The sequence below is a fragment of the Parambassis ranga genome, chromosome 9, assembly GCF_900634625.1.
Source record: "Parambassis ranga chromosome 9, fParRan2.1, whole genome shotgun sequence".
NCBI lineage: Eukaryota > Metazoa > Chordata > Actinopteri > Ambassidae > Parambassis > Parambassis ranga.
The window spans coordinates 23176891-23187695 of NC_041030.1; the positions used below are offsets into that span (position 1 = coordinate 23176891).

General features: G+C 41.6%; 1 long non-coding RNA gene and 1 pseudogene across 1 annotated transcript; both read left to right on the forward strand.

Annotated features, from left to right (window-relative positions):
• The window catches only part of LOC114441222 (uncharacterized), an 82338-nt pseudogene that overhangs the window by 32954 nt on the left and 38579 nt on the right, over positions 1 to 10805 (forward strand).
• Positions 8738 to 9072, forward strand: LOC114440988 (uncharacterized). The gene is made up of 2 exons (XR_003671235.1): positions 8738 to 8876; positions 8954 to 9072. It is a non-coding gene; the product is annotated as an uncharacterized LOC114440988 (long non-coding RNA).

Here is a 10805-nt window from a genome sequence, read left to right on the forward strand (position 1 = left end):
AAGTAAAACTGAAGTTTCAACCACACAAGGCATCAAATAAAATATGTTTAATATTTGATCCTTATCTTTTATATAAGCAGATTGCATTTTTTTATTGACGGTATTAAAAATGATACAGTCGCTACCTGTGTGCCCCGCCGGTATACCTTAATACCGCCCAACCCTAGTGGGGAGCAACTTCAACTCCTGGCATTCAGTATTCTTCTTTCGCCATGTGTAGCCTCTATGGTTGTGTTCTTATAACTCAATCTTCATTGCATCCATCCAGAGTACTTTACTCCACAATGACTCTGGTGTCTCCACATATTTGTTGGCATATCTTAGATGACCCTGTTTGTACAGAGAATGAAGAAAAGCTTCTTACACATTACCCTACCATAAAGCTGGTCCTTGTGCAACCTTCATCTCACTTTAGAGCGATGCACCATAACACCATCAGCACTAAGATCTTCCTGGAGTTTTTTGGTGGTGATTTGAGGGTTTCTGCTATTTTTCTGGTTTGCCACATCTTTTCTATTTTATAGTGCTTTGTATCCACAGTAGCAGTATCCTTCCACATCCTTATGATTTTCCTCACAGTTGACACAGACAAGAAAGAGAAACCTCTGGGATTCTTGTAGCCCTCTCCATTAACCTGACACACTGCTGTCATTACAAAATGAGCCTCAACACGCACCCCACTATGTGATTGTCATTTACAGCACATAGTGCTGGAATACTTTTCAGTGTTTTTACCAGATTGTGAGTAATGCATGTCTTTATGCAGCAATGTCCATACAGGTTATGATCTCTGAAATCATCTAGATTGGATCTTTCATCCGTCTCTCTGCTGTGTTACAGTGTCTGCACTCAGGATCGTGCTGTTCGGGAAAAGTGAGGACAAAAAGACTAAACTTGGTAACTTCATCATTGGACACGACAGTTTTCAGAGTCACAAAGAGTCGTCACGGTGTTTGTCCTTCTGGATGCCATAATGGGGATAATTTATTTTGTGTATTTTTTCCTTAATTTGGTTTATAAATTTGAATAAGTATTTTCCTAAGTTAGATGCTAATTGGCTTTATGTTAAATTACCAGTGGGCGGCCGCTCCATCTGTCCGTTGGGTGGAGCCAAATTTATTTAGGTAAAGCACACAGCTGCACTTGGATTAGATGGTTTTGGAAGGCTGTGTGGTCGTCACGCCAAAAAGTTTTTGACCATGTTTTGTAACCATTTATTTTGACCGTGTGTTTCAAGCACATAATCTTTTGTTATAAAGATTTAAGAAATGGACTTCCATGTAAGTGAACAAAGACTGAATTAAACTAATGAACGAAGCCGAGCTGCCTGTTGGATTCTCTCAATCAGCAACAAGTATGGACACGCGTCAGACAAAGCCTGTCACACACAGCCTAGGTGGCTTTGTTATTTCTGTTTAGAACATTGCCGCTACAGTCCTCTGGTGTAGAGTGGAGAGGACAACCTGTAACAGTGGTGAAAACTGCAGACATGTTCAGTCTGTCTGAGGAGATCATGAAAAAAGAAGTGAAGACCTGTGTAAGTCTCTGTCCTCCTGGACCAAATGTCCTGCTGCTGTTAGTGAAACCTTCAGAGTTCAGTGAAGAGGACAGAAAAACCCTGAAGTTCATCCTGAGTCTGTTTGGTCCACATGTCTTCAACCACTGCATGGTCATCCTGACACATGAGGAGAAACTCAACAAGGCTCTGAGACAACTCATCCAAGACTGCAGACAAAGACAGCTCAGAATCAATGTGGATAAAAACGATCATGGAGGACATAGTGACAGACAACAGAGGAGGAAGTCTGACATTAACTGAAGAAGATCCTGTGACAGTGAAGAAAGACTCCAAACCTGCTCTGAACCTGGTTCTGTGTGGGAGCAGAGCAGCAGAGAAGACCTCAGCAGCAGAGGCCATTTTAGGTCAGACAGAGCTTCATTCAGTCTGCAGCTCCTCAGAGACTGTTGGACATCAGACAGAGGTGTGTGGACGTTGGGTGTCCCTGCTGCAGCTGCCTGCCTTGCATGGAAAAGCTCAGGAGGCAGTGATGGAGGAATCCTTCAGGTGTGTCTCCCTCTGTGATCCTGAGGGCGTCCATGCCTTCATCCTGGTCCTACCTGTGGCTCCCCTCACTGATGAAGACAAGGCAGAGTCACAGATCATCCAGAAGACATTCAGCTCTCGAGTCAATGACTTCACCATCATTCTGTTCACTGTGGACTCAGATCCTTCACGTCCAGCTGTGGTTAACTTTGTAGAAAAAGATGAAGACGTTCAGAGGTTACGTCAGAGTTTTGGAGGAAGATCTGCTGTTTTAAATCTGAAAGACCAGCAGCAGATCAGACAGCTGTTGGACACTGTGGACAGCATGAGACTCAGAGACGAACTCAGCAGCTACACAATGAAAACATTTCTGTTTAGCAAAGTGGATGAAACTTGTAAAGTTCAGGCTGAACTTCAGCAGCTGAAAACAAAGGCAGGGCTCACTGGTACGTTTGTTTTTGGTTTATTATTGGTCCTCAGAGTGCTGTCCTCTGTCTCCTTTATGATGAGTTTGTGTGTTCCTGTTTCACAGCTGATGCAGAGCAGCAGAGCTCAGAGAGTCTCAGGATCGTGCTGATTGGGAAGAGTGGTGTTGGAAGGAGTTCTTCAGGAAACACCATTCTGGGAGGGAGAGAGTTTAAAGCTGAATCCAGTCAAACTTCAGTCACTAAACATTGTCAGAAAGCACAGAGTGAGGTGGACGGTTGTCCTGTTGTTGTGGTCGACACTCCTGGTCTGTTTGACACCAGTTTGTCCCATGAAGAGGTTAATGAGGAGATGGTGAAAAGTCTGCTGGCTCCAGGACCACATGTCTTCCTGCTGGTGTTACAGATCGGAAGACTCACAGCAGAGGACAAGGAGACATTAAAACATATCAAGGAAGGATTTGGAAAGAATTCAGAGAAGTTCACCATCATTCTGTTCACTGGAGGATATGAACTGGAAAACGAGATGTCCATTGAAAGTTATATTGAACAGCAATGTGATGATTCCTTTAAGAAGCTGATCAGTGACTGTGGAGGAAGATACCATGTGTTCAATAACAAAGATAAAAAGAACCAGACACAGGTCAGAGAGCTGATAACAAAGATCAACACCATGCTGAAGGAAAATGGAGGCAGCTGCTTCACCAATGAGATGCTGCAAGAGGCCGAAGCAGCCATAAAGAAAGAAATGCAGAGAATCCTGAAGGAGAAGGAGGAAGAGATGAAGAGAGAGAGGGAGGAGCTGGAAAGAAAACATGAGGAGCAAATGAAAGAAATGAAAAGAAGAGTGGAAAAAGAGAAAGAAGACATGGAAAAGGAGAGAAGACTGAGAGAAAAACAACTGGAGGAAATGAAAGAAAAGATCAACAAAGAACATAAGCAGAGAAAGAAAGAACAGAAGGAGAGAGAAGAAGACGACGGGAGGAAGAGACGACAGGAAGAAACTCAAAGAGAAGAGTGGAGACGAAAACTTGAAGATTTAGAGAAAAGGATAAAATCAGAATCCAAAGAAAAAGAAACAATTGATAAGAAGTTGGTGGAGAGCAGAGAGGAGATGAGGAAGCAGCGAGAGGACTGGGAGAAGTTAAGAAAGGAGTGGTGGGAGAAACGACAACATGAAGAACAACAGAGCCGAGAGGTAGATGGAAGAAAACTGAAGAAACTCCAAGAAGAGTTTGACCAAGAAAAAGAAAAGAACGAAAAGAAAAGAAAAGAAGATCAACTAAGAAGAGAGGAAGAAGAAAGAGAAAGAGCAGAGTTAGAGCAAAAGTATAAGAGAGCAATGGAGGAGATGAAGACAAAATATGAAGTGGAGGCCAGAAAACAAGCTGAAGAGTTCAACGAGTTCAAAGACAAAACAGAGGAAGACTTTGCAGCTCTGCTAGAAAAACACATGAGGGAAGTGGAGGACCTGCAGCAACAGCATGAAGAAAATATGCAGCAGAAGCAGGGAGAATATGAAAGATTAAAAATGTCAGAAAAAAGTCTGAAGCAACAAATGGATGAACTGCAGGACCAACATAAAGCAGAGATGTCAGAGTTAGTTCTAGAACTGCTGAGTCAAAAGAAAAAAAACAGGAAAAAAATAAAGAAAATGGAGGAATCACACAGAAAACAGGTGGAGCGAGTTAAAAAGGATATTTTAGCAGAAAACAAGAGAGAAGAGAGAAAAAGTATGGATGCTTTAAAGAAGAAACAAGAAGAAGATATGGAAGAGTTGCTGAGGGAAATAAAGACACGAAACAAAGACGACCAAAGAGCAGAAAAGAGGAAGCTGTCCCTGAAACAAGAGCAAGAAATGAATGAGTTAAAAACACAACTGTTGGCTCAAGTTCATCAAAAACAGAAGGAACAAGTGTCCACATTACAGAAAGAACAAGAGCAGGAACTGAACAAATTCAAACAAACACTTCTGGATGAAAACAAAAGAAACGAGAAAAACCAAGTGGATGAACTGCAGAGGAGACATGAACGAGAAATGAATGAGCTGAGACAGAAAGCTGGGACCCAAGAAGGAGACAGTGAAGAGGAGGAGCTGGAGGAACTGCAGAGGAGACATGAAGAAGAAATGAAAGAGCTGAAAGTGAAGCTTCTGCCTCTGGATGAAACAAAGTCCTGCTGCATTGCATGAGTGAAGGCCTGTACATCTGAACAGAAAAAGGACCGGGCTGCCTGGTTGTGCCTGTCCCTGTGTGCCTGTCCCTGTGTGACTGTCCCTGTCTGGCTGTGACTGTCCCTGTGTCCACTGCTTCTCAGCATCAGCCTCCGTGTCCACAGAAAAGGACTTATTGATGGAACTGAAAGATAAACAGATAAACTGAGTCTTCTGGAGAAAAGAAAGCAGGATGGATTTTATTAAATAAGCAGCACTGTGAGGAGCTCCGTGTTGGTGAGTGCACGTATTCTATTTTTATTTTATCTCATAAAATCACCTTTTCTGTTGGACTCTGACAGGCTCCCTGATCCTTCCACTCTTCATCGTTAATGCTCAGGAAATCAAGTGTTGCTCAGCTAGCTTCTATTGAGATGATCCTATGTTTAAATGTGATTCTGTATGTCAGGGGTATTCAATTTCAAGATGAAGAGGTCCAGTTAGAGAAAATTTCTCCTTTGCAAGGAGATGTTTATATATATAGCCTATATATATGGTTGGATGGATGCATTGAACCAAAACAGCAGTACAATACAGTACAATTTAAAAACTTTGACAATTTTTTTGTCACATAATATAGAGCTGTCGAATGTTCTTTCATTAATTACATACATACATAAGGGTTGCATTTTAAAATAAGGGGAAAGGAGGGGGTGTATGTTTGTTATAAATGAATATTGAATATAATGTTCACCATAATGTTTATTTCCATGTATGTTCATCGCAATGCTGGAACTACTATCACTTCAGACAAAGTTTTTCTTTAATTTACTCTCTTTCACTTACTTACTTCACTAACAATACTCTGCTACATATCCACCTCTAGATAACATAACTGATGACAGCTAAAATTTTCAAATCTCATTTCCATTCAGTATGCTTGAAAATAATCTGTAATCCTCTGTTTGGGTCCTCTCCTCCTCATCCTCCTCCATTTAATGCTGGTTATTGAGCCCTGTACTAACTTCTGAATGCACTGATGTTCCAGGTCACAGAACCTGTGCATGCAACTTTCTTTGCATGCACAGGTTCAGCAGAACAAAGTGGTGAGTGTGTGAGAGGGAGAGGGGATTTAACTGTTTGATGTGTTGAATATCAGCGTGACGGAAGCAACCAGACTGCAACCTGCATCTCCGAAAAATTACAATACTATAAGACTATTTAATCGTTTTCCGAACGCATATCTATTTATAGAAGCTGCCGGAATGCCGTACTGGCCCGTACTGGCCCACTTTAACCCCGGTGTATCGCTGTCTTTCTTTTCTTTTCTCTCGTCTTTCACGTGTGTAACCTGTCTGCAACTTGTATTGTATCGCAAGCCATTCATATCACATTTCCGCCATAATTCTAATTTCTAATATTCTAATGATCTCCGCCCCATAACTTGCAAAACGTGGTGTGTGTCCTTCAGCATAGTGTGTCAAATAACATGGAAATCATTCCAATCTGATTTAAAAAGTCAGTAAACATACGTTCTTTTCTCTGTGATTTAAGTGTGTGAGACAAGAAGAAGAAGTAAGAAGAAAGGTGAACAGATGCTATTGTAAACAAAATTCAGTTTATTTCTTTCATGAAACATGATGTCTGTGCATTATCCAGGCTTATATATACAGTCTTCTATGATCCAGACCGAAGCGATCCTTTTTGGCACAGGAGATCGGTGATGGATTAGTGTGGTCTGACCTTCTTCTCTGCTGATAGGCTGATAAAGAGTAAACTGCAGTGGCTGAGCAAGTTATGGGGCGGAGATCATTAGAATATTAGAAAACGCCGTACGGCGTTATGAGTGGCCGTTTGGAAAACGCTGTACGGCGTACGATGTACGATGTTAAACTGTGAAAACGCCGTACGGCATATGACGTGAAAACGGCGTTTTCTGCGGCGTACGACGTAAAAACGGCGTTTAAAGTATGGCGGAAATGTGATATGAATGGCTTGCGATAGTATTGTAGTCACAACCACCTGAAATGCCCAGATCTGATTGGCTGAGGCTTATCACGTGGGATGGATGAACTCGTATGCAATTGGTCTGTGCGTTTCCTCATGTGCTAAGCCACTACCGTAAAGTCAATGAAAGCTGCGGCAGTTAAAATAGAAGCGCCCCGTCAGGTTTTAAAGACTAACCTGCTGTTTGGACTATAAGTTCGGGTCCGTATGGGACGGCTTCTGGGTCCGGACCCGGACCGCGGTCCGCCATTTGGTGGCCCCTGCTGTATGTATTCTGGAGCCATGCGGTCATATTGATGTTATTATGAGGAGTATTCATTTAGGAAGGACTAAGTGTGACGTCACTGAAGGCCTAGGTGTGGTCTGCACGGCCGCCACTGAAAATAAATAGTATAATATAACCACATGACTACAGTAATAATCAAATAATAAAACAGCCTTTGGTGTTATTATTCTTCATTTGTCTATGGGCATATACTGTAGTTTATCTCATCTATAACCACAGTTAACCTTAAATCGCCTAATGGTTTGCTGCGTTACCAGCTCTGTCTGCAGAATTAGGGTGTTTATGTTCCATTATCAAGAATGCTGAGTGAACTCCAGATATTTAAAGAATTTCCCCTCAGGGATAAATAAAGTAATTCTGATTCTGATATCACAGACTCCTCTGCAAATATCCGCTGATTCGGGTTTTCCTTCAAATATGCATCTGTTATTACACATGGAGAGGAGGAGCATGTTTCAGTCCAGCTGCTCCATGTATACTAAAAAAAACAGGTTAGAAATATAAAATAAGGTAAAGTAGTAAGAGTAAAATAAAGATAAAACCTAATAAATTCTAAACATTAATAAACATTCAAGTAAAATCCAGGCAAGTGAAGACTGAAGTCATATATATTACATATAATAATATAATACAACTAATACTGTGTGCAGTGACATCTTGTCTACAATAAATCCAATATGGATATGATTACAAGACAGTGTGTTCTGATCTCAGAGGGAGGAGTTGTACAGTTTGATGACCACAGGAAGGAAGGACCTCCTGTGGCGCTCAGTGGTGCATTTAGGAGGGATCAGTCTGTCTAACCTGTTCACGTTAACGTACAACTTTTGATTAAAAAAATGATTAACCAATAATCACCTTCCAGAATAAAATGCTCCGTGATCCGTCCCACCACTGCCAGGTAGTGATGTTATGTTCTTTTTTTCATTTTGTGTTTAGTCAGCCACAACTGCATGTGAATTCATCCAAGTATTACTGTCCTTTTTTGTATTCATCAAATTATCATATGATTTTGTTCGGCTCATGGTGCTGTATTATCACTGTTATGTTTAAACATGTATGTATGTTGTGTACTTTCTGTCCGAGCTCTGATGTTTGTGCTCCATGTGTTGATCTGCTGTCACTGACTAAAAACCTCCATCTCACTGTCAGTGCAACACTTGATGCGTTTGATCACATGTCCTGTAAACGTTGGCGTGCAGGGTCACAAAGGATGTTACAGACTGTGTTAAAGCTTTTAATTCTCTAGAATATATTTGCAGTTAATTTTTTTGTGTGTTACGATAAGACGTTAAAAATAAATAAAAAAACAATGGGAGTGTGAGTATGAGAGTGTGTTGGACTGTGTGTGTGAGTGTATGTTACCATGCTAGTGGCACAATATTCCTGTTTCTGTTGAAAGCATATATCCAGCAGTAAATTCAGTTGAAAGAATTTATGATGTTCCACATCTGGTAACGTTGTGCGTCTGAATTTAAAAAAAAAATCCTGTTTCTTTTAAATTCATCTCAGCTTGAGTCTTGTCTTGTGAAGAAAAAGACTGAACTGAACAAACTAGTTGTATAGTGGTTGGACTGATGCATAGCTTTGAATGCGAGACACTTGTGATTTAAAGGGAATCGGTGAACCAAACGTACTTATTTGTAGGATTGTTTTTACAGCTATAGGCTGTTGGTCATTGTTAAATTAGCCCTGTGCTGACCTATTTGATTTTTTTTAATTCCTACTCCTCCTTGAGAAGAACCTCAGTTGTGGTGAGACACATCAGCACCATCTTTTGGCCTCCTGGTTGTTGTGCTTTTTGTTTTTTCCCTTTGCTTTTCTTTCAGGCGCTCTGCAGCTTCCTTTGGGCGGAGTACTGGGCTGATTGGTCTCACCTGTTCCTCATCTGCATGAAGTTCCCAGCCTATTTAAGGACCTCACTTACCTGCCTTCCTCGTCAGTTCTTCAGTTCATGTCGTGGTAATCAGATCGATCTCCTTCCTGAACTTTTTGATGCACCATCCTGCATGTACTTACCCTTTCCTTCCGCCTCTTAGGAGCCTCAGCCTTGGTGTGCAGTCTTCAGAGCGCCTTCAAGGATTCTCGCTGAGACTTTTTTGCCCAAGTGGTTGTTTTTTGTTCTTTGAATAAACCTGAACACCTTTTGAGACCTGCATTTGGATCCAGTATTTATTGTCTCATAACATTACCTTACAGTATAGCAAGGGGAGTGTTACACAGTGTACTGCACTGAGCAGAGAAGTGGCCCCAGAAGAATTTATTAAAGTTAAAATGACTCGTCTGACTGGTTTCTGTGGAGCAGTTTCACTTTCACTGGCGCGGCAAGAGTTTGAGACGTCAGAGCAGAATGTGGTTAATTCAGGAGCTGAGAGCGGAGGATTGATCATCAGGTGAGTTTGAGGAGAAAGATGAGGGGAAACACAGACTGCTGCTTTTATATGTTTGATTTTATCAGTCTGTGGATCTGGTTCAGTTAAATAATACATGTGGGGATCATCTCTAGTGTTTCTACTTTAATATTTGTTTTTATGGGTTTATTTTTGAGTTATAACTTTGATACCTGCAGTTCAGCCGCCATCTTAGATTTCTGTGACAGGACGCAGGTTAAACTTCAGAAACACTTACACAGGTCCAGCTGATCAGATCAGCTACAGATCATTTCAGAGTTCAGAGGGTTAATGATTGCTGTGTGTGAACAGTACATTAACAGAACATTCACTAACTTCTGCCCTCAGCTGATATTCTCAGTGATCCTCTCAGCAGAGCTCATCATGGCGTCTGCAGGACCAGGTGAGTCCACTCAGACTTTATTATTGTCCTCCCTCTGTCCACATGAAGCTCTCTGATCCTGTTACATCATTAAAGTCACATTGAACCTGAGTGTAAACATAGTCTGAACTCCTCAGTGAGGATGAACTGCAGTGAAGCTGCTTTGATGTGTTATTCAGCCGTCTCCATGTCATGTGACCCAGTCTCCTCAGCCCTGAGCTGTGTCACTGAAGGACACAGATAAGACACAGCTCCTTATTGGTTTGTCACTTGGTCACATGATGAGGAAGCTGTTGAAGAAATATTGATTTGTATCTATAAAAATATTTGAATATAGGAAGCTGTCAGTCCTCCACTGATCAGGCTCCATGGTGAGTTGTGCTGTGTTCTGCAGGGACAGTCAGAGCTGTGACGGCTCAAACATGGCTGCAGGTCCACTTTAGGCTGCTTCAACAATGTTGATGAAGATTCTCAGTCATCCAGGTCATCATACGTAGAGAAGATTGAAGCAAGGCGTCTGGACTTGTAGAGTTTTCTAGAAGACGTTTCGCTGCTCATCCAAGCAGCTCCATCAGTTCTAACTGTTTGGTGGGGAAACATGGTTTATATGTGGTTACAGACCTATGTGGGTGGGTCTGGGTAAAAAACTTTAAACAATAGCACTAAATGTTTCCATACTTACCTGTGATATTCTGGCTGACTGGGCCAGGTGTGTCTAACGACTGGCTAACTCTGGACTGGCTAACTGATGAAGCTGCTTGGATAAGCAGCGAAACGTCTTCAAGAAAACTCTACAAGTCCAGACGCCTTGCTTCAATCTTCTCTGCTTCAACAATCCACTGATATCTGTGCAAACCATGTTAACATGGTCAGGACCAGGAAGACGATCATTTCATGTGTTTATGTCTTTAAATAGTTTTAAATGTTCCAGACTCTGGTTGTTCACATCAAGCTCTCTGCTCTGTGTTTGTTTTAAATGAGGCGTGGTGACGAGGCCACTCAGAGCGTGTTGAGCCGGTTATTTTGTCTTTGTAGCTGTCAAATGTAAAAATGCAGTCTGCAGAGGTATGCTGAGCGGAAAGGAATCACTGCCATCTCACTCAGCTGGGGATATTCATC